Below are 24,598 nucleotides of genomic sequence, written 5' to 3' on the forward strand. Positions count from 1 at the left end.
CTCCCCGACCACAGAGTATAAGAGAGGCCACCATAAGAATGAGCACAAATAACCAGGGACTATAACAGCACCCTCCCCACCCACAGAGTGTAAGAGAGGCGGCCATAAGAATGAGCACAAATAACCAGGGACTATAACAGCACCTCCCCGACCACAGAGTGTAAGAGAGGCCACCATAAGAATGAGCACAAATAACCAGGGACTATAACAGCACCTCCCTACCCACAGAGTGTAAGAGAGGCGGCCATAAGAATGAGCACAAAAAACCAGGGACTATAACAGCACCTCCCCGACCACAGAGTGTAAGAGAGGCGGCCATAAGAATGAGCACAAATAACCAGGGACTATAACAGCACCTCCCCGACCACAGAGTGTAAGAGAGGCGACCATAAGAATGAGCACAAATAACCAGGGACTAGTTAGGATTTGGCAAGGGTATAACAACACCCTCCCTACTCACAGAGTGTAAGAGGCGACCATAAGAATGAGCACAAATAACCAGGGACTATAACAGCACCTCCCCGACCACAGAGTGTAAGAGAGGCCACCATAAGAATGAGCACAAATAACCAGGGACTATAACAGCACCCTCCCCACCCACAGAGTGTAAGAGAGGCCACCATAAGAATGAGCACAAATAACCAGGGACTATAACAGCACCCTCCCTACCCACAGAGTGTAAGAGAGGCGGCCATAAGAATGAGCACAAATAACCAGGGACTATAACAGCACCTCCCCGACCACAGAGTGTAAGAGAGGCCACCATAAGAATGAGCACAAATAACCAGGGACTATAACAGCACCCTCCCCACCCACAGAGTGTAAGAGAGGCGGCCATAAGAATGAGCACAAATAACCAGGGACTATAACAGCACCTCCCCGACCACAGAGTGTAAGAGAGGCGCCCATAAGAATGAGCACAAATAACCAGGGACTATAACAGCACCCTCCCTACCCACAGAGTGTAAGAGAGGCGGCCATAAGAATGAGCACAAATAACCAGGGACTATAACAGCACCTCCCCGACCACAGAGTGTAGGAGAGGCGGCCATAAGAATGAGCACAAATAACCAGGGACTATAACAGCACCTCCCCGACCACAGAGTGTAAGAGAGGCCACCATAAGAATGAGCACAAATAACCAGGGACTATAACAGCACCTCCCCGACCACAGAGTGTAAGAGAGGCGGCCATAAGAATGAGCACAAATAACCAGGGACTATAACAGCACCTCCCCGACCACAGAGTGTAAGAGAGGCCACCATAAGAATGAGCACAAATAACCAGGGACTATAACAGCACCCTCCCCACCCACAGAGTGTAAGAGAGGCCACCATAAGAATGAGCACAAATAACCAGGGACTATAACAGCACCCTCCCTACCCACAGAGTGTAAGAGAGGCGGCCATAAGAATGAGCACAAATAACCAGGGACTATAACAGCACCTCCCCGACCACAGAGTGTAAGAGAGGCCACCATAAGAATGAGCACAAATAACCAGGGACTATAACAGCACCTCCCCGACCACAGAGTGTAAGAGAGGCCACCATAAGAATGAGCACAAATAACCAGGGACTATAACAGCACCCTCCCCACCCACAGAGTGTAAGAGAGGCGGCCATAAGAATGAGCACAAATAACCAGGGACTATAACAGCACCCTCCCTACCCACAGAGTGTAAGAGAGGCGACCATAAGAATGAGCACAAATAACCAGGGACTATAACAGCACCTCCCCGACCCCAGAGTGTAAGAGAGGCGGCCATAAGAATGAGCACAAATAACCAGGGACTATAACAGCACCTCCCCGACCACAGAGTGTAAGAGAGGCGGCCATAAGAATGAGCACAAATAACCAGGGACTATAACAGCACCCTCCCACCCACAGAGTGTAAGAGAGGCCACCATAAGAATGAGCACAAATAACCAGGGACTATAACAGCACCTCCCCGACCACAGAGTGTAAGAGAGGCGGCCATAAGAATGAGCACAAATAACCAGGGACTATAACAGCACCCTCCCACCCACAGAGTGTAAGAGGCGACCATAAGAATGAGCACAAATAACCAGGGACTATAACAGCACCTCCCCGACCACAGAGTGTAAGAGAGGCGGCCATAAGAATGAGCACAAATAACCAGGGACTATAACAGCACCTCCCCGACCACAGAGTGTAAGAGAGGCGGCCATAAGAATGAGCACAAATAACCAGGGACTATAACAGCACCCTCCCACCCACAGAGTGTAAGAGAGGCCACCATAAGAATGAGCACAAATAACCAGGGACTATAACAGCACCTCCCCGACCACAGAGTGTAAGAGAGGCGGCCATAAGAATGAGCACAAATAACCAGGGACTATAACAGCACCTCCCCGACCACAGAGTGTAAGAGAGGCGACTCCCCACCCACAGAGTGGAAGAGAGGCGGCCATAAGAATGAGCACAAATAACCAGGGACTATAACAGCACCTCCCCGACCACAGAGTGCAAGAGAGGCGACTCCCCACCCACAGAGTGGAAGAGAGGTGGCCACAGAAATGTGCACAAATAACCTGGGACTATAACAACACCCTCCCCGCCCACAGAGTGTAAGAGAGGCCACCATAAGAATGAGCACAAATAACCAGGGACTATAACAGCACCTCCCCGACCACAGAGTGTAAGAGAGGCGACTCCCCACCCACAGAGTGTAAGAGAGGCGACCATAAGAATGAGCACAAATAACCAGGGACTATAACAGCACCTCCCCGACCACAGAGTGTAAGAGAGGCCACCATAAGAATGAGCACAAATAACCAGGGACTATAACAGCACCTCCCCGACCACAGAGTGTAAGAGAGGCGGCCATAAGAATGAGCACAAATAACCAGGGACTATAACAGCACCTCCCCGACCACAGAGTGTAAGAGAGGCGGCCATAATAATGAGCACAAATAACCAGGGACTATAACAGCACCTCCCCGACCACAGAGTGGAAGAGAGGCCACCATAAGAATGAGCACAAATAACCAGGGACTATAACAGCACCTCCCTACCCACAGAGTGTAAGAGAGGCGGCCATAAGAATGAGCACAAATAACCTGGGACTATAACAACACCCTCCCCGCCCACAGAGTGTAAGAGAGGCCACCATAAGAATGAGCATAAATAACCAGGGACTATAACAGCACCTCCCCCACCACAGAGTGTAAGAGAGGCGACTCCCCACCCACAGAGTGTAAGAGAGGCGGCCATAAGAATGAGCACAAATAACCAGGGACTATAACAGCACCTCCCCGACCACAGAGTGGAAGAGAGGCCACCATAAGAATGAGCACAAATAACCAGGGACTATAACAGCACCTCCCTACCCACAGAGTGTAAGAGAGGCGGCCATAAGAATGAGCACAAATAACCAGGGACTATAACAGCACCTCCCCGACCACAGAGTGTAAGAGAGGCGGCCATAAGAATGAGCACAAATAACCAGGGACTATTACAGCACCCTCCCCTCCCACAGAGTGTAAGAGAGGCGACCATAAGAATGAGCACAAATAACCAGGGACTATAACAGCACCTCCCCGACCACAGAGTGTAAGAGAGGCGGCCATAAGAATGAGCACAAATAACCAGGGACTATAACAGCACCTCCCCACCCACAGAGTGTAAGAGGCGACCGTCGAAATGTGCACAAATAACCTGGGACTATAACAACACCCTCCCCGCCCACAGAGTGTAAGAGAGGCCACCATAAGAATGAGCAAAAATAACCAGGGACTATAACAACGCCCTCCCTACTCACAGAGTGTAAGAGAGGCGACCATAAGAATGAGCACAAATAACTAGGGACTATAACAGCACCCTCCCTACCGACAGAGTGTAAGAGAGGCGGCCATAAGAATGAGCACAAATAACCAGGGACTATAACAGCACCTCCCCGACCACAGAGTGTAAGAGAGGCCACCATAAGAATGAGCACAAATAACCAGGGACTATACCAACACCCTCCCCGCCCACAGAGTGTAAGAGAGGCCACCATAAGAATGAGCACAAATAACCAGGGACTATTTAGGATTTGGCAAGGGTATAACAACACCCTCCCTACCAACAAAGTGGAATGGGCCCCGTGGGTCCCAGCCCTGAAAGTGCCACCGTAGCAAATGTATGCATGTGGGATGGTGTCTGCTGTGTAAATTTATGCATGTGGGATGGTGTCTGCTGTGTAAATGTATGCATGTGGGATGGTGTCTGCTGTGTCAATGTATGCATGTGGATGGTGTCTGCTGTGTGAAATGTATGCATGTGGGATGGTGTCTGCTGTGTAAATGTATGCATGTGGGATGGTGTCTGCTGTGTCAAATGTATGCATGTGGGATGGTGTCTACTGTATCAAATGTATGCATGTGGGATGGTGTCTGCTGTGTCAAATGTATGCATGTGGGATGGTTTCTGCTGTGTTAAATGTATGCATGTGGGATGGTGTCTGCTGTATCAAATGTATGCATGTGGGATGGTGTCTGCTGTGTTAAATGTATGCATGTGGGATGGTGTCTGCTGTGTTAAATGTATGCATGTAGGATGGTGTCTGCTGTGTCAAATGTATGCATTGGGATGGTGTCTGCTGTGTTAAATGTATGCATGTGGGATGGTGTGTGCTGTGTCAAATGTATGCATGTGGGATGGTGTCTGCTGTGTTAACTGTATGCATTGTGATGACGTCTGCTGCGTTAAATGTATGCATTGGGATGGTGTCTTCTTGGTTAAATGTATGCATGTGGGATCGTGTCTGCTGTGTCAAATGTATGCATGTTGGATGGTTTCTGCTGTGTTAAATGTTCAGCATGTTCTTTAGCCAGACCTCGAACAGAAATGAAAACCAAAGTTAGTTTGTCATTCAGTTTGGCTGGTCTCGGAGAGGCCTGATTTATGGTATAATCTCCAAATTGCACTTGCTATGCTATGAACTTTGTTTTTTAGCCTAGCGTGCTGTCATGAATGATCACATCAATTAGATCTTCTGAGCAGCTGCAGTGCCTGCTTGCCTTATGTTACGGAGAGCTGCAGTCACGCAGTCTGTCTCTGGTTAGTGCCCTTCCATTTCTGGTGCTTTGTAGTAGTTTTAAGATCTTTTTAGAGGTTCCTATTACTCAAATGAGTGTCATTTCTGATTTTTAGACGTTTCCCTCATCTTTATCGCATGATTTTGCTCATGGTAAAGTGTCACTCATAGATGTTCAAATGTCACTCATAATTACAATGAACTTATTTATTTATTTATTTTTAATATTTGTAGAGCGCAGCATTTACCCTTGGGCGTCTTGGCGCTAATAAACCAGTTATTTGTGACAGTCTACATGAGAAGGAAGTGATCATTGGGTGAACAGCCAGGTTTTCAAAAGTTTACGGAATTGGAGGAGAGAGGAACTTTGCCTGATGTTTAGGGGTAGCGTGTTCCAGAGCTTAGGGGCGGCCACCAAAAAACGCCGGTCGCCCCAGGTGACAGTTTTAGTGCGAGGGATGACCAGTTGATTGAGAGTCGCTGATCGTAAGACTCTATTAGGTTTGTGTTGTTGTAGCTGTTCTTTCAAAAAGTGAGGTCCTTGATTGTTAAGTGCTTTAAACACAATACAGAGGGACTTGAAGTGGATTCTTTTTCGCACGGTAAGCCAGTGGAAGTCCTTTATGTTGTTGGAAATTGATTCATATTTTGTTTTGCCAGAGAGCAGACGTGCTGCTGCATTTTGAATAGTCTGCAGTTTAGTGATTACTCTGGATTGAGCATTGAGGAAGAGACCATTACAATAGTCCAAAGAAGAAAGGACAAGAGAGGTGACCAGTGTTTTGATGGCTAAGTCAGGAAGAAAAGGACGTATTTTTGTGTATCGTCGGCGTACGAGGTTAGGCTCATCCCGTGTGCTTTGATGGTTTTAGCAAGGTCCGACACGTAGATATTAAAGAGTGTCGGACTCAGGGATGAGCCTTGAGGTACTCCACATGGAGAGGAGAGTTGGGCCGATTGGAAGGGTCCTAAGATAACAGCCTGCGTTCTTTTGGCAAGGAAGGACGCAATTAAGTCTTTGGCAGTGTGGCAGATGCCAAATCCCTCGACACGGTCGACCAAGATGGTGTGGTCGACCGTGTCGAAAGCTGCTGATAAGTCCAGCATTACTAGAATGGCTGTGCCCCCTTGGTCCCTGATTACCCTGATGTCATCAGCAGCCTTAATCAAGGCTGTCTCTGTCCCATGGTATTTCCTGAATCCAAATTGCGTGTTGTCCAGGAGATGATGTTCTTCAATGAATTCGGAAATCTGAGTATTCATGGTTTTTTCAATCACCTTCGCCATGAAAGGGAGGCTCGCGATGGGACGGTAGTTTTTTAGCTCGCTTTTATCTAGGGACGTTTTTTTAACAGGGGTTTTAGTAGAGTATTTTTAAGGGGGTCTGGGTAATTACCTGATAGGAGAATGGAATTGCAAACCTGAGTGAGTAGTGGTATGATAGAGTCCATTACCGGCAGGAGTACTGAGAGTGGGCAGGGGTCCAGGGGTGATCCTGATTTGATGGTGGACAGTGTAATTTTTATTTGGTCGGAGGTGACTGGTTGGAAGCTGGGGAACATGTTAACTGGGGGTAGAGTGGGGGGGTTGACTGTCCTCAAAAGTGAGTTAGCGGAAAAAGCCTGGTAAATATCATCCACTTTAGTGAAGAAAAAGGAAGCTAGAGAATCACATAAAAGTTGCGATGGGGGAGGAGTGAGGTCGGGGGAGTTGCCTGATAGTGCTTTGGTGATTTGAAACAATAATCTGCTAGAATTTTTGGCTTTCTGGATTTGGTCAGTGTAATAGTCTTTTTTGGCTTTAGCAATCATGGCTTTGTAGAGTGCCAGGGCTTCCTTATAGGCTGCTTTACTGGCTGTGTCATAATCTTTTCTCCATAGTCTTTCCTTATTACGATTGGTTTGCTTTTGTGCCCTTAGTTTTTCATTATACCAGGGGGGCAGTTGGTTTAGATCTATTTCTGGATCGTTCTTTGGTAGGGGCTGACTGATTTGTAGCCTGGCCCAACCAGGCTACAAATGTCCAAAATGGCCAAAATGTCACACATTGCAATCTGAAACCTTGACAGCTATGAAATAGTGAAATAAGAATTAACTTGCAATGCACTCTAATCCTTCATATACATAAATTAATAGTTTACTAAATGTCCTGGTAGAGCCTAACTGCATGTCTGCATGTGTGTTATACCAGGGTCTCCACCTTTTCAATAGTTAGAGCTACTTCTGATCGAAGAGAATCAGATCGAAGAGAATCATCCTAATCTACTGCCTATATTATGTGGCTTCGCTAAGGGTAGATAAATGCCAAGCAACTTAATTTCTGCCCTAGAGCGCCCAGTCCTGCTGCAGTAAGTACATAGCAGTTGTGGGACAGGGTTAGGAAAGGTTTACCTGTAGGGCCCCTAAGCCTTTGTAACTCTATTAGGAACCTGTGGGTTCCTCAGAAGTCACAAACAGGTGACATCTGGTTACAAGTAACACTTTTTATAATAATAAGGGAGTAAACACAGCATAAACAAAGTGTAGATTAAACCGCAGGGTATAAATACACCTACACACACACACCAAGTTTTAACCTGTACTAAACACACAATCCTCAATAACAGGTAGATAATACAAAGACTGATGGGCATAATTAAGCAGACCTAAAGATACATGCATAGCACGGACAAGATGAAGGTCTTGATTTAAAGTTTGGTGAGCAGGGTACTCCTTCACAAGCGTGGTCGAGTATCCTGTCCAACAAATGGATGGTCTGCCTGACCTAGTGCAAGTCAGGTGGATTGTTTTACATCCAGCCTGACTTGAGTGCCGTCACTGTAAATACATCAGACGGCCCTTCCTCTCTAGATCAGGCTGCCTGTATTTTTCTCTTATTCAGGACCACCAGGGAAAACGTGGCGGTCATGAACAGAAAAACTCTAAAATGAACGCCACTCCCAGGGGTGGGAGGGTCAGTAGTTATTTGTTTTTAAAAACAAACACCCACTTTGGGAGCGTGTTTAAAAAAAATACCTGTGTACAATGGACAAGGAAGGAACAAGGAGACTCAGTTTGATTTTCATATGTGCTCAAGGCATCATTTTTATCAGCATTTCAAGACTTCCCAGCAAGATATTAGGCGCCCTTCTCTCAGTGGTTTTCGAAAAAATGGAAAACATAAATTGAATTGTTTGTCAACCACTTTGCTTTTACTCACTGTATATAATAAGTCACCAATACACTTTGCGCCGTCCACGCTGCTCTCTGTCACTTGTGTCGCCGTAGTGCCACTCACTTTTTGCACTCGTGCACCTTGTACAACTTTGGGCTGTCACTTGTTATTTATAAATTGCAGTGCTGATACTAACTGTAATTATCTTTGCCCTACATTCCGTGAAATGCTGATAAAAATGATGCCTTGAGCACATATGAAAATCAAACTGAGTCTCCTTGTTCCTTCATGGATAATACTGTATAGATATCCTTTATATTTGTCTACAAATAATACCAGTTGGGATATTGTCCATTGTACACAATTGTTCACCCCAATCCCAACAAGGTTGATGGGTTTTTACTCCTGTTTCTTTTCCACAATAAAAAAATAGCAGCCTTGGTGAGTGGCCACCTGAAACATGGCAGCCGCTCACCAATCTTTCCATGCCTTCAGAGAAACCACAGTGGCTCCTCTGAATGGACGGAGTTCCCCCAGGGCCAGCGGAAATCTCTACACAAGACAGGCGGCCCGTTGGACCTAAAATCAGGTTCAGAGTATTGATCTCTGGCAAATAGAAGAGTAGAGAAAAGAAAAAGATAATAAGAAAGCTGTCTGTATGTGATTTACTGCATAGGAATAAGTAAATGACAAGACACTGCTGTGTCTCTTGCCACAGCTTTACAAACCCAAGCAAGGGGTTTTCTTTCCAGCCTCTATGTTCAGTCCAGTTCAGGTGGCACGGTGTAAGCAGGGGCTACTGGGTTGAGGTCATTTTCCTTTGATGTCCCGAGACCTATCCCAGAATGACTGTGCAAACTGGGCTGAGTAAATCCTTTTTGTACTTGACTCTCAAGGTAACGAGGGCGAGCAGTTACAGAATTCTCAGCTTGGTAATGTCGGCTGCTTGAACTCAGCGCTGAGCAATAAACCAAGAGTCGCAATAGAAAGATTGACCAGCACACTGCTTATCTTGCCAAAAAAAGTACTTTACTCTCTCAATTGCACCCAATACTACATACTACATAATCAAAAACAAGTCAATATCTCTAGCCTCTAAGTTGGCAGGTGCTGCTGTCCCTCATGGCTATCCCTCTCCTCCCTAGAGGCATGAATATAGTACAGGTGCAGTTCATTCAACCTCATACACAAGTGCTCTGTTAGACCTGGCGCCATTGGCATGGGTCTCCCTTCCATTTTTAGCTGTTGCCTCCTGTATTTTTGCTATGTTTTTGCTGGTCTAGATGCTTTGGGCACTTTGCCACTGCTATTCAGTGCCAAAGTGCAAGTGCTCCCTCTTGTAAATTGTTGCAATGGATTAGTGACTCCATGATTGGCTTCGTTTGATTTACTTGTCAGACCCTAGTACAGTGCACCATGTGTGCCCAGGGCCTGTAAATCAAATGCTGCTGGTGGGCTTGCAGCACTGGTTGTGCCACCCACAGAAGCAGCTTGTAAAATGTGACTCAGGCCTGCCATTGCAGAGCCTGTGTGCAGACTGGGGCTGCCATGTTGACTTGGCAAGTGAACCCACTTGCCAGTCTCTAAACCTTCCCTTTCCTCATATTAGTCACCCCTAAGGTAGGTCCAGGGTACCCCCATGGGCAGGGTGGATTGTATGTAAAAGGAAGGACATGCCCTAATAGGTGTGGCATGTCCTGATAGTGAATTACAGCCAATTTCGTTTTTCATGTTGCAAGGCTATCTGCTCCCATAGGCCAGAATGGGTAGTTTTGTTATAACATTTTATAATCCTAACTGACCCAGGGAACTAGAAATTCGTGTTTAGTATGCCTGAACTCAGAATGATAAAATACATCTTTTAGTGAAAGTGGTTTTAACATTCTTTGTTTGAAAGTACCACTTTTAGAAAGTAGGTATTTTCTTGCCTAACCATCCAGCCTGCCTCTGCTAGTTTGTGTATTCTGTGAGAAGTTAGCCTGGCATATGATGTCCACTAGTTCTAGCGGGCACCTTGCATCAGTCTAATCAACACTTATTGATAATGGTTGTAAAGTCAACCTTATAGAAAGCTATCCTAGTGGTAGCATGGACCAGCAGTCATCAGCCTAAGACTTCTGTAGGCGAGTTAAACAAGTTGTTTTACAATTTATAATCTCTTGAGTACCAAATGAAAGCACACCACACAAGGTATATATCAAATATATATGTATTTATTCTAAACACAACCCCTCTGCACTCTTTATGAGGTCAGAGGTCAAAGTACATTACAAGAATCTCAATCAGCATACGATAAGTTGCACAAATACAGTTATGCCCTAGGGACCTCACTAACCATATACTAAAATAGTGGTATAAGAATCACGTGAGGATTAGAAAGCAGGCCTGGGGCCTGTGGAATCGCTGGGGCTACTCAAAACAACCAAAGGTTAGGAAGTAGGAGGCCCACGGGAGACGCGTGCAGTGTCTAAACACAGCCGCGGGTTACCATTGACTTTCTATGGGAAACAAAGAAGTTTCAAATATAAAATTTAAGGACACTTCCGGATTCACTTGGATGGAACCCTTTTAAACTAGGACTCTTCGAGAGTCAAGACCCACGGGAGTACCGGAGTACTCATGTTACCTCACCCAGGGAAGTCGGTGCATAGGTACCTTTTCGTGTCGGGTTTCGTCGTCGTTTTCTATGGAGACCTGTAAAGAAGTGCTGCAGTCGACCAAAGGAAAAGTGTCCGGGTGGATCCAAGGGTGGATGAAAGATCTGTAGAACCTGAAAGCAGAGGGGACAGAGTCTGGGTCACTAGCCAGTGACCAGGAAGGTACCAGGAAGGAACCAGGTGATGTCGGGTGCTTTCGAAGTGAAGAAGGTGAGCTTGTTTCTTCAGCCACATGTTCCAGGAGGCATCGACGATGACCAGGTGCTGGATTCGAGCTGTCCCACGAAGGATCTAGTTGACTGCGGTGTCGGTATCTGGATTGGACCCAACAAGCCTTGGTAACCGCAACCCACGCAGGAAGGTGAGATGAGCTCTGTTGAAGACCAGCAAGGTCTGGGGCGCTTCTCCTTAGTAGGGAAGCAGGAGCAAGCCTGGAGCAACCAGGAAAGCACATTGGTTGTTAAAGGAAGTCTTCCAGGGACTCACTAGCCAACGGACTAGGAACCGGAAGGACGCATCGAGCAGAAATGCAAAGCGGGGCCCACGGGACACTCGTGGAGTGTGCGGGTTTGAACTTCGGTGCAAATGGCACTCAGGGCTGGGGCTTCAAGTACCCCAATGCACAACCTCGAGTTACCTCAGGAGTCGATGCAGTGAGCAAAATGCAGGATGTCCAGGAGTTCCGGTCCCACGTCTCTCGTGTCCATCACGGGTCTCAGCTTTGCTGGGATCGAAAGTCGGGGTCAGAGAAGTCTGGAAGTCTGTGTCCTGTGTCACAGTCTCTTTAGGATCCGTCGGGAGCCTCGAAACTGCAGACCGGCAAAGTTGCTTGTGGTGCCTGTTTGAACAGGGTGGTCACTCCTTGACCACAAGGGAGATGTCCTCAGTCTTCCAGTTAGAATGGAATGTCGAAGTTCCGGGATTTCAGCATCAAAGTGTCGTCCAGGTGAATCTAAAATCCTAGGGACACAGCTCCTATACTTATACTGAGTTAGGGGGCTGGACTACCTGCTAGGTCCCTCCTATGGGTGGAAATGGGGAGGAGGTGGTTACACCCCCTTTCCTTTGTCCAGTTTCGCGCCAGAGCTGGGGCTGTACGCCCCAGCAACCGGTTTGAACTGGACTATGCATCGAGCACCTTGTGTGCCCCAGGCAGTGTCTGGAAAAGCATTCCCTGAATGCAACCCTACCTGCCCCGATACACTACAGGCTGTCTGGAGAGGTGCTAGCACCTCCCCTGACAGGAAACCTATTGTCCAGGCCTCCCCTGCCGGAGTTTCGTCCAGCAGCAGGAGGGCAGACTTGTGTCTGTGGCAGCAGCATCCATTTTGTGATGCCAGGGCTCTGTTTAACTTTAACCAGGTAAACCAGTAACTACATGTCTTCTCCCTCTAGAAGGGTGGAATGCTACCCCCGCCGCCAGGAGTGGGGGGGGGGGGCACCTTACACAACATGTTTTAATAAAGCCAAACCAAAGTTAGCATTAACCGTGAGGATTATAATGCACTTAAGAGCATATGGTATGGCTATATCATAGAACAGCTATAAGGAGATGGTTCCGAAAGCTGCAGAGGGGCTCAGCTCATGCTAGAGCACCCTCTCACATAAAACCAAGCACTCTGCCTCCAGAATTGTCAAGGAATATATGTAGGGGGTTATACCCAACTAGTGTCACTGGGACCTGGGTGATCAATGTAGTGAGAAGGAGGAGTCCCAGTAATCAAGAAATGATTTACAATGCAAAAAATATAATAAACCAATCACAAAAGAAGTCTATTCACACTGTTTTAATCACAATGTGAATGCTTATTACAAATATATAACGTATATTGACATGTAAATATAGTTCATGAAGTGCCCCAAAGGTAGTAGAAGAGCAAGGGAGGGGGGAGTGATCCTGTGAGGAGATAGTGGAGGGAGGAAGAAGGAAGTTTGTTGTGACAATTAAATCAGTCAATTGGCGTTATTCGTCCATGTTACACAATATGTGCAGGAATGGGGACCGCAAAGTTCAAATTATTATTTCAAAAGAACAGCATACTCCAAAAAGTTCAATAAATGAAAGGTCAGGGCGTGGAGTTGGTGATAAGGGTGGTTGTCGACGTTTCGACCCTCTATTGCGCAGGTAGATTTGCTATCCTTGCTGTGGGGTCTTCATCATACTCGTGCTTTTTCATTCTAACGACGATCTATTCGGACTTAGCCATTACATGGCACTACGATCTAATTTTATGCTACTTTATGGTGTGTCCCCCTTCCCCCGTCCTGATGAAGACCCCACAGCAAGGATAGCAAATCTACCTGCGCAATAGAGGGTCGAAACGTCGACAACCACCCTTATCACCAACTCCACGCCCTGACCTTTCATTTATTGAACTTTTTGGAGTATGCTGTTCTTTTGAAATAATAATTTGAACTTTGCGGTCCCCATTCCTGCACATATTGTGTAACATGGACGAATAACGCCAATTGACTGATTTAATTGTCACAACAAACTTCCTTCTTCCTCCCTCCACTATCTCCTCACAGGATCACTCCCCCCTCCCTTGCTCTTCTACTACCTTTGGGGCACTTCATGAACTATATTTACATGTCAATATACGTTATATATTTGTAATAAGCATTCACATTGTGATTAAAACAGTGTGAATAGACTTCTTTTGTGATTGGTTTATTATATTTTTTGCATTGTAAATCATTTCTTGATTACTGGGACTCCTCCTTCTCACTCCAGAATTGTCAAGGCCTGCCATAGGAGTGACTTATAGGTGCATATGTGTCTATATGTGAAGGTGGGTATAGGTATACTAGATCCCAATAAGGGGTGATTACACCACCTTACCCAGGCTGAGTGAACAGACCTGTGGTGTCAGTTTGGAGGGCCGGCCAGGGGTGGCACAATACATGCTGCAGCCCCTAGTAGGACTTGGATGCACCTATGCCCTGGGTACCTATGGTACACTATACAGGGGCTCACAAAAGTGACCCAATACCCAATCTGGTATGTACCTAAAGTACATGGTAACAATATAGAGAGAGTGCAGCTAGGCTGTGGTCCTGATTAGCAGGGCCACAGGCAGCCTAGAGTCGAAAAACCAGTGAAGCACAGCAAAAAGTCGGGGTAACCATAGGAAGCAGACCCTTCTCTCCTACATATTCCATGTCTGGTTTGTGAGTGACAGGGACTGGGGTGGCTCCAGGAGGCAGGGTGAGTCAGCACTAGGCTGAATAGACCTATCTGCATTTGGAGTGGTGGGAAGAGTAGCACCTGGGCCTGAATAGGGCTGTGCCTGCCTTCCACAATGCTGGCTCCACCTCCTGTGTGGCGTCTGATGACCCTGGCCCGCACTGACAAAGGAAGAAGTTGTGCACTGGCCGAGTGCACCCAGAACTGGTTTGGGTTGGACACAGGCACCCTCTGCCTTCAGAGGACACAGGATTGTGCAGTATAAATATTAGGGCCCAGACCCCAGAACTTTGGATCACTTCTGGGAATCAAGACAAACCTTTGCCAAGGAGAAGAACCAAGGAAGCTGAAGGAGAAGTGTTGTTGGGGTTGGCCTGCAGTGGTTGCTTTATTGCCAAGGAGAGGAGAAAAGGAACTTTGTGTGTACTTTTACTATCTTGAAGAAGATCTCCAAGGGCTCGATGCTTGAAGCTGAGCTTGCCTCCTGTTCTGAAGTCTCAGGGACACAAAGACTTCACCACCAGCTCCCCTTGAATTTACTTGCTGGGAATTCTACTTGCCGAGAGGTACCTACTATTGTTTGGGCCCTCTGAGAAGACTGCATGTCGCTTGGAGCTGGAAGCGCGATGTAACAAGGAGAATCGTGTCGCCCCCACAGCAGTCGCCGAAGAAACATGCCACCACCGCAGCTGTTCGCCGTCACATCACAGACGAAGGTTGTCGCATCACCGGAGAAGCGTTTTGTCACCGTCGAATCACTGGAGAAGCGTGTTGCAGGGCCTGTCGCTGGTCAGAAGTTACTGAGTTCGCCGTCGGGCGTGCACGCATCGCATCCAACGTTGTCGCATCACATGAAGGACGCAATTTTATTGCACCGGATTGTCGCGTCGCGTCGTCACCGGGCTGCAGTAAGAAACGACGCATCAACTCCCCACATAGTAAGGAAGCGAACTCCCCTGCTCAGAAGTAAGGAACCAACGCATCCTCCCTCCTGAGTGTAAGGAATGGTGCATCATCTTCCCTGCGATCCTTTTGCTTGTTTTGCGTGACGCATCCAAGGTACTTTGAGAGCAAAATGTCGCAGTTACCATCTACATTGAATTAAGCTATTTCTACCATTTTAAAGTCTATTTTTGATTACAGTATTGTGGATTTTTGTTGTTTGGTCTTTAAATCTATTAAGTCTATTAAAGGTTACTTATTTTTCCTTATTGGTGTGGTGTCCATTTGTTGTGTTTTCACTGTATATCCTGTATGTGTTTACAAATGCTTTACACACTGTCTCTGAGATAAACCTGTCTGCTCGTGCCAAGCTACCAAGGGGGTGAGCAGAGGTAATCTTAGAAGTGTAGCCGCTTACCCTGACTAGAAACAAGGGTCCCTATTTGGTCAAAGGTACCTACCTCTTCCAACTAGAGATCCCCATTTCTAACATTGGTGGTCAGCGCTGAGGATTTGGACTTGCATTTGTGACTCATACACAGTGATTGATGTACACTACTAGTGAGTGCAGACCATAACACAACCCCATACTTTTTGGTAGAATTTTCCTTGGAACTTCTTTTTGAGAACTACCAACTGTTTTTCACCATGAGCAAAGCAGCATCCATTGCATCTGTTGACATTGATTTTGAAGACGTGTCTTACCTCAAAGCTGCTTGCTGGAAATTTAAAGTCTCTATGAAAGCCTCACCAAGAAAGAGGTATACCAGAAGGCGCTGAAGGCCTGGGTAAAATGTAGGAATGCCATTGAGCGTCCTGAAGAGCCAAGGGAGGAGGTAGAGAATTTAGATGGGCAGCTAGAGGGCCCAGTGGACCTGGATGGGAGGAAAGTGCCTTCCAGAGCAGGCAGCAGTGTTTCTTCAAAGGACCTGTCCCCAAGAGAGTTGGAGGACAAGGAGAGAGATAGAGTACATAAGATGGAGCTGGTCAAGCTCAAAATAGACGGGCAGATGGAGTTGGAGAGTAAGAAATTGGCCTTGGAGGAGGAACAAAGAATGCATTTGGAGCATGCGAGAATGTTGAGGTAATTGGAATTGATAGTTAAGACTTTAGAAATGTCTCCCTTTGGTGGCAGCGCACCGTCCATGCCTGTAGAAACGAGTGTTTATTCCCAAGGACGTCATTAAGGAGTTTCATAAGAATGAAGAAATTGGGCAATGGTTTAACCCCTTCGATGCTCATGACGAGCTGAGCTCGTCATGAGGCACAGTGGAGCTGTGCTGATGACGAGCTGAGCTCGTCATAAACAATGGGAGTCATGAAATATCAGCACAGGAAAAAAATCTCCCTAGCAGCCAAGGTGTTAAGGCCTATGAGGTAGCTATGACATCCTGAGAAGGATTGGGGAGCGTTGTTGTGGGGGCGGTTTCTCAGTGATGGGCGGGATACCTTATTGGATTTGCCTTCTGAAGATCAGACTTCTTATGTGAACATAAAAGAAGCCTTAATATCCAGGTATGGTTTGACCCCAGAGCTTATAGACAAATGTTTAGGAATTGTAAGAAACTTGAGTCTAGCACTTGGGTAGAATATGTTTCTTCTTTGGCAGAGCATTGGATTGTTTCGTGAAGGGTAGCAAAGTGAATGATTTTGAAGCGCTCTATAATTTGATTGCATGGGAGCACTTGTCCAATAATTGTTTTCCAGAGCTACGCCAGCACCTTATTGATAGCAAGCTGACTAACCCTCGGAAGCTTGCTAAGGAAGCGGACTGCTGGTTGAGTACCCGGGTTATGTGGGAGACTTCGCCAAAGGTGGGCAGGGTCCCCAGCAGAATCAATCAATCAATCAATCATTTGTAAAGCGTACTACATACCCGCGAGGGTCTCAAGGTGCTGGGGGGGGCTGCTACTGATCGAACAGCCAGGTCTTGAATATTCTCCTGAAAGTCAGCAGGTCTTGGGTCTGTCGTAGGCTCAGTGGGAGGGTGTTCCATGTCTTGGCAGCGAGGTGGGAGATAGATCTCCCACCGGTGGGTGTTCTTCGGATGCGCGGGACATTGGCGAGTGAGAGGTCGGCGGAGCGTAGCTGGCGGTTGGGGATGTACAAGGAGAGCCGTCTGTTGAGGTAGGCTGGGCCGGTCTTGTTGAGTGCCTTATGTGCGTGGGTAAGGAGCTTGAAGGATATCCTCTTGTTGACGGGGAGCCAGTGCAGGTTTCTCAGGTGGGGGGTGATGTGGCCGTGGCATGGTACGTCGAGGATCAGTCGTGCCGAGGCATTTTGGATTGTTTGTAGTCGTTTGATGAGCTTGGTCGGGGCTCCCGCGTCGAGGACGTTTCCGTAGTCGAGTCTGCTGCTGACGAGGGCCTGGGTGTCTTTTTTGTATCTGTCGGGATCCGTCAGTAGATCTTGCGGAGCATGCGGAGGGTGTTGAAGCAGGAGGAGGAGACGTCGTTGACTTGCTTAGTCATTGAGAGCTTGAGTCGAGGATGATCCCCAGTTTGCGTGCGTGGTCGGTGGGTGTCGGGGCAGCCCCCAGTGCCGTCGGCCACCAGGAGTTGTCCCGCGCTGAAGGGTTGGAGCCGAGGAAGAGGACCTCCGTCTTGTCCGAGTTCAGCTTCAGACGGCTTTTTTTCATCCACTCGGCGACGGCCTTCATTCCTTCTTGGAGGTTGGCTTTGGCGGTGGCGGGGTCCTTGGTGAGGGAGAAGCTCAGTTGAGTGTCGTCGGTGTAGGAGATTATGTTGCGGTCAGGCTACGTAAATGTTGAACAGCGTCGGGCTGAGGGAGGATCCCTGGGGTACGCCGCAGATGATCTCGGAGGCTTTGGAACAGAATGGGGGGAGGCGGACGCTCTGGGTTCTCCCGGAGAGGAAGGAGATGGTCCAATCCAGAGCCTTGTCTCGGATCCCTGCAGCATTGAGGCGTTAGTGTAGTGCGCAGTGGCAGATGGTGTCAGAAGAGTGTGGGGGACAAGGGTAAACAGAGGAAGTTCCAGAAAGGGCCCCAAAGTAATACCCAAGAGAACCAAGGGATGGGTGCTCAGCCTCCCCCTGAGAAGAAGTCAGGGGCCTGACAGGTAAACATGTTCATAGGGGACCCCTGAAATGTTTTAAGTGTGGTAAAGAGGGCCACCGTTTCTATGATCCCCAGTGCCTACAGAGAGATAAGACAGCGCCCACTGGTGCACCGCCCCGGCAGATGGCTAGTATAGCCCTGGGTGAGGAGATGGGCGCCCAAGGTGGGTGGGGTGCCACAGAGATGTCCCCAGTCTCTGTAGGAGACTGTGAGGTGGTCCCCAGGACCCAGTTGCCTGATAACACTAAAAAGTTCAGGCAGTGGGTGACCATCAATGGCCATAGAGTGGAGGCTCTTAGAGACACTGGAGCCAGTGTGACAGCTGTCAGTTGCCGGCTGGTGTTAGGGGACATGCTTGAGCTGACCCATTGGCAGCAGGAAGGGGGACCCTCCAGGGAAGAGTTCTTTGAGGAGCAGAAAAAGTGCCCTTCTGTTGCGGGTTTGCGGCAACAGGCTGCAAACCAGGCAGCAGGTTATCAGTCTGGATCACATTGGATCTACTGGGAGAAAGGTTTCCTGTATAGTGAGCCTAAGGTTGCTGAGCCTGGGTCAGCCCGTATGCTGGTCGTACCCGTGCGCTTCAGAGCCTTCCTCCTCAGTTTGCCAATGCCCCCACCCTAATAAAAATTTGCCAAAAAAATCCCTGGCGTCTACTGGGATTTTTGCCCCCGGGGGGGGGGCAGATTGGGGGCTACTGCACCACCTGCCCCCCCTGGGGGTCAGGAAGGCTATATTTTTTGCATGGGGGAGGGAGTGGGAGCATGGGCATGCCCGTTTTGGAAGCCCTCACCCTAATTCAAATTTGCCCTAACAAAATCCCTGGCGTCTTGTGGGTTTTTTGCCCCCCAGGGGGGTAAATAGACTAAATGGCACCCGAAAAATTGGGGGGGGGGGGGCAAAATCCCTTGCCCAAGGGGCCCCTCCCTGGTGTCTAGTGGGTGGATCCCTGCTTGGGGATCACCTTCCTGGGGCGATCCCCAAGCAGGGATCCACTGGGTACCATTGGAAAGGGGATATTCTCCACTTTCCAATTATACATCTCCCGTCTTTCTACATGCACAGGGGGCTGAGATAGCCCCCTGAGCACATAGAAAGTGAAACTGAAATGAGCCTAAAGGCTCATTTCAGTTTTGGTTTCTGTGCAATAACGACAGCGCGACATGCATGCTGATCGTCATGGCATAGAAACCAGGGAGGGGGCCTCAGGAGCTGGGGACGCTCTACCCCAGCTCCCAAGGTCACAGGGGAATAATATAAATCCCTCTGCTGTCTGCAGCAGAGGGATTTTGTGCCCCTGGCCTTATGACGAAATGGTTCCGTCATGAGCACAGGGACACCGATGCTCATGACTGAACCATTCCTTCATGAGCATCGAAGGGGTTAAGTAGCAGGCAGAAAAGAAGCAATGTACCACCAACGAGCAAGAGCACATGGGGAAACCCACCAAAGTCACTGGAAAAAATAGAATGAATAAAAGCAGGTATAACACCAAATATAGTCTGAAATGATGACACCAGGCCGGATCCCACAAGTTTGAAAAAATGAGCTAGTCCTTCGGTGTCAGACGCATTAAATATTTGGTGTATTAACTCCCCAAAATGGAGCAGGAGATTTGTATTCAGCAGTGACTTAATGTCACTTGAAGTTCTAGTTTCTAACCACCTGCAATTTGAAGGTCTCTAGCGACTTCTTGTTGAAACAATAGTGCTTTGAGTCTGCTTAACTTGTTGAAGTCTGTCTTCAAAGTTGGAATTGAGGGCCACAGCGAGGTATCAACAACTCCCCTGTGTGGGTGGAAAGAGAACATTGCTGCAACATGTAACACATTGGGAAATGGTTACTATATATAGGATGGCTGCCCGTAAGCCGCAACAATTATGGTTATTCAGGATAAGATAACTACCATTAGAAAGTAAAGTTAGCGTGGGAATTATCGTAGGGACTGGAGTCCCTTCTAAAAAACATGCCAAATTAGGAGCTGACACGTTGCAAGCGCCATGCAATTTAACTTGTTTACATACTAAGGAATTTCCTACGGTAGAATCACAGTCCTCCCCTGTAAGGTAATGATATAACCCCTTGTATTAACCAGACCGAAGATTCGGTCTCAGCTATAGTGAAAGGTAACTGATCCAACTTTTCAATGTGTAGCATAGTGTATGTTGCGTTTTTCATAGACACAAGTTTCTTTTTATCTGTCAGATTAAATGGTAAAAATAAGGCAGAATCATTCAAATATTCCCATGGAACTTTTCCATTCTTCAACATTTGCAATGTCCAACCAAACTGCATTACGACCGTAATTGATTTTGACCATGGTATAGCACAGATACATCATTTTGAACGATGTCAATCACAGATGAAACAATTTTATCCAGTGTATAAATCCAAGAAGACAAAGTGTTAATGCTATAATCAAACACATCAAGAAATTTGCATAACTTATCCTGATCACATTTTTTTCTTTTTTTTTTGTCCTCGGTGCAAAAGGTGAGATGGAGGAAGACAGCTATCCCTCTTTTCGGAACTTTACCAGCTAGGGAATTTTCTCGCCTCATCTGGTAGATGGAAGAGCTTCTCATCTTGAGGTAAGTTTGTGTCTTACGATCTACAAATTCACCGGTAAAGTCCACCATGGTATCAATCCCAGAATTTGTTTACTGCATTATGTGTAATCCTTGGATATCCCTTCCTACCCTACCTCTACTCTCCGTCTTGGAGTTAGTTCCTGTCCCATATCTCCCAGAAATTTCGTTCGGTTACTTCCTTCTCTGCTAAAGTCCAGTTTCTTAATCTTACACACTGAGGTCAGCCAGTCCTTTAATGTCCGGGGGGGGGGGAGGTGGGTTGCAAGTATCTACTTTATACATATCTCCCGTCTGGTGAGAAGAATTAGTACAAACAATAGTTTATTTTGCTTTTTGTTTAAACAAGGTACAGCCCGCTATCACTCATAGTCCCAAAAATAGTTATATCTGTGCATACCTCAATGTCTTGTCCCAAGACTTCACTTATAACATTACCCACGTTGCACCATAATAGATGGAGTTGAGGTCACTGCCGAAACATATGGATGACGTTTGCATTTATTTCACCACACTTTGGGCATCTTTTCACCACTTACTTGTTTATCTTTGTCAGCCTTTCTGGTGACCAGTATGCCCTTTGTAGTGTAAAAAGATGTTTTTTCCTAAGAGGTGCAGATTTTATTACACGCCATAATGTAGAAAAGGATACTTGCATAGATGTTGTAAGTCCTGTGATGGCAGGGCTTTCTTCCATTACTCTAGTGGTAGAGTAAGATCTTCTCCTGCTTGGATCATAAGTCGATACCATTTTTAGGTCTCGTGGCGTTAACCGCGCGAAGCGCGGTCTCGCCAGAGACCTATTGTTAGCATCTCTGCTTTCCAGGAGACAAGACTGGCCACGCGCATGTGAAAGAGTCTGAATTGAGCGGGCCAGGCGCACGCGAACGCGCGTTCCATTAAGCAGCTTATGGTTCCCTTCCAATGCGTGCTTAGAGAGACAGTGCTTTCACTTTGTTTAAGTCTCGTTTTTACTGCTGTCCAGATGGCTCTGGGAGTGCGCGGTTAGAGCGACAGTGTTGCCAGCTTTCATTTTCTTTGCACACACGCAGAGACATACACATAAGCACACATACTAGGGCACATACATGCACGCATACACACGATCGCACAGAGACACACACACCCCCGCCCCACACACACAAAAGCGCGCGCACACACACACACAAGCGCACACACACACACACGAGCGCACAGAGAAACCCCCCTCCCCCGCCGCCACCCTCCACTTCAACTAAGCCGCCACCCTCCACTTCAACTAAGCCCCACTCACCTCACTCCGGACTTCAGCCGCCACCGCGGGGCTCTCCCTCGGGCATGGGAGCCCCGCGTCAACACTGCTCCTCTGGCCGGGCACTCAGTGGGTGCGGGCTTCCAGCAGAAACGGAAGTCCCACCCCACAGCAGGTTTCGGCAGTGCACGCGCACGTCTATTCCTGCTTCCGCTCATTCCGCTCTCTCGCCCTGGGGTCGCATATCTGGTATGGGTTTTAACTTTTTTTTACAATAGCGATCGTTTTTTTATTGTTATTGTTATTTATGTAATGCGAAGTTGTATAGCGCGAACTTTACCCGAAGGTGTTGCTCGTTGTTACTTGTTTGGCCCCAGAACAGCCTTATAGGGGGACATCTTTTTCCGACTGCTGAACACTTTGTACGTTGTGGGCTGAACTCTCCTCACGACCCGTGTGATGCTTCCTGAGGACTCCTGCTGCGGGGCAACAGGTGGAAGAGAGCCCGTGAGAGTGAAGCGGGGTCCGGCCTGTACTGCATGGATCCTCTCCCGAGCTTAGTCCCGAGATTAGACTTAAACATTCAGCTGAGGCAGCAAAGTCTTTACATTGAGAAACTTCACTGCATTTATCCAGCCAGGTTGCCCCCAGTAAAAAGAAGGAAGCACCGTAACAGCTGTGAGCCCGTGCCTAAGGTGCATCATCAGAGCTGTGTGAATAATAACAGCTGTGAGCCCGTGCCTAAGGTGCATCAGAGCTGTGTAAATAATAACTGAGTCAGCCCCGTGCGTGAGGTGCATCATCAGAGCTGTGTGAATAATAACAGCTGTGAGCCTGTGCCTAAGGTGCATCAGAGCTGTGTAAATAATAACTGCACCAGCCCCGTGCGTGAGGTGCATCATCAGAGCTGTGTGAATAATAACAGCTGTGAGCCCGTGCCTAAGGTGCATCATCAGAGCTGTGTGAATGATAACTGCGTCAGCCCCGTGCGTGAGGTGCATCATCAGAGCTGTGTGAATAATAACAGCTGTGAGCCCGTGCCTAAGGTGCATCATAGCTGTGTAAATAATAACTGCGTCAGTCTCGTGCGTGAGGTGCATCATCAGAGCTGTGTGAATAATAACAGCTGTGAGCCGGTGTCTAAGGTGCACCATCAGAGCTGTGTGAATGATAACTGCGTCAGCCCCGTGCGTGAGGTGCATCATCAGAGCTGTGTGAATAATAACAGCTGTGAGCCCGTGCCTAAGGTGCATCATCAGAGCTGTGTGAATGATAACTGCGTCAGTCTCGTGCGTGAGGTGCATCATCAGAGCTGTGTGAATAATAACAGCTGTGAGCCGGTGCCTAAGGTGCACCATCAGAGCTGTGTGAATGATAACTGCGTCAGTCTCGTGCGTGAGGTGCATCATCAGAGCTGTGTGAATAATAACAGCTGTGAGCCGGTGCCTAAGGTGCACCATCAGAGCTGTTTGAATGATAACTGCGTCAGCCCCGTGCGTGAGGTGCATCATCAGAGCTGTGTGAATAATAACAGCTGTGAGCCCGTGCGTGAAGTGCACCATCAGAGCTGTGAGAATAATAACTGCTGCAGCCCCGTGCGTGAGGTGCATCATCCACATTGCTCAGGTCACCCAAATTCTTGCACTCTCTACCACACTGCTTTCAAAAACAGCATAATCTTGCACACACTCTCACTGCTCACCAATTCAAAGTTTGCTAAAATGTTATGCACCGCATTGTCATACACAATGCCAATAACTCAAACTTTAATGCTGCGAGACCTATTGCATTGTAAATGCTTGTGATACTTCCTTTCGCACTGGATCACTTTGTAGTTCTTCCTCTAGCTCCATATTCTCATCCTGATATTTCTCCATGCCTTTTGCCCAGCTTGTCAGTTGGTAATACTTGAATCTTTGAAGTTCCCACCGATACTCGTTAGTAGAGACTCCCAGCTTGTCAAAGCTCCTGCTTGTATCAGCTTTCCCCACTTTGTTATACCTGCGATCTTTATAGGGACTGCCAGAACGTCTTTCAGACATTCTAGGCCACCTGGGGATTCCCAGATAGGTGCAAAGGTACTATAGTATGGCATTTTTATTACTTGCTTAACCTGGTACCAGAGTCAAAGGCTGCACCTAAAACTTTCAGCTTGATTTTTTTTAAGTACTTTGGGTGGCCAAATTTGTATAGACAGAAGTCCCCTTCCACTATCACTTTGCAATACGGGGCATAGAGAGAATTTTCCTGGAGTAGTACCCTGATATTCTTGAACTGGAAAACCCTGTAGTAATATAGAAGGTCAGGGCTAGCGATACCTCCTTGATCTTCTCTCCTACGTAGTTTTTTCAGGCGATTCTTACTCTTTTCTAGGCTCATATGAAACCGTTTAGTTCACCTTGTATCTTTTTGATCCACTGCAGTTTAAATTCTAGAGGGATAGTATTAAAAATAAAAGAGAATTTAGGTAGGATAGCCATCTTAATTGCGTTGGATCTCCCCATGTAAGACAATGGTAAACCACTCCAGGTTCTTAGCAGCTTACTTGTCTCTTTCACTTTAATCTCGAAGTTTACTTGCGCAATTTTGTCAATGTTTTTTAGTATCTCTATTCCCAGATACTTAATTCTACTCTTTACTAAGGGAGATGGTAGAGGGGTATTCCAGTCCATGATTTCCATTTTTTGGTGGTTGACTTGGTACCCCGAAACCGCTCTAAATTCATT

At 47.3% G+C, this 24,598-nt stretch overlaps 1 long non-coding RNA gene across 1 annotated transcript in view; it reads left to right on the forward strand.

Moving 5' to 3' along the window:
* The window catches only part of LOC147738103 (uncharacterized), a 75,475-nt gene that overhangs the window by 15,666 nt on the left and 35,211 nt on the right, over window positions 1–24,598 (forward strand). The window contains exon 2 of the long non-coding RNA XR_015307460.1: window positions 20,547–20,644. This is a non-coding gene — a long non-coding RNA (uncharacterized LOC147738103). The remainder of the gene's footprint in view (window positions 1–20,546; window positions 20,645–24,598) is intronic.

The sequence above is a fragment of the Lissotriton vulgaris genome, chromosome 1_1, assembly GCF_964263255.1.
Source record: "Lissotriton vulgaris chromosome 1_1, aLisVul1.2, whole genome shotgun sequence".
Lineage (NCBI taxonomy): Eukaryota > Metazoa > Chordata > Amphibia > Caudata > Salamandridae > Lissotriton > Lissotriton vulgaris.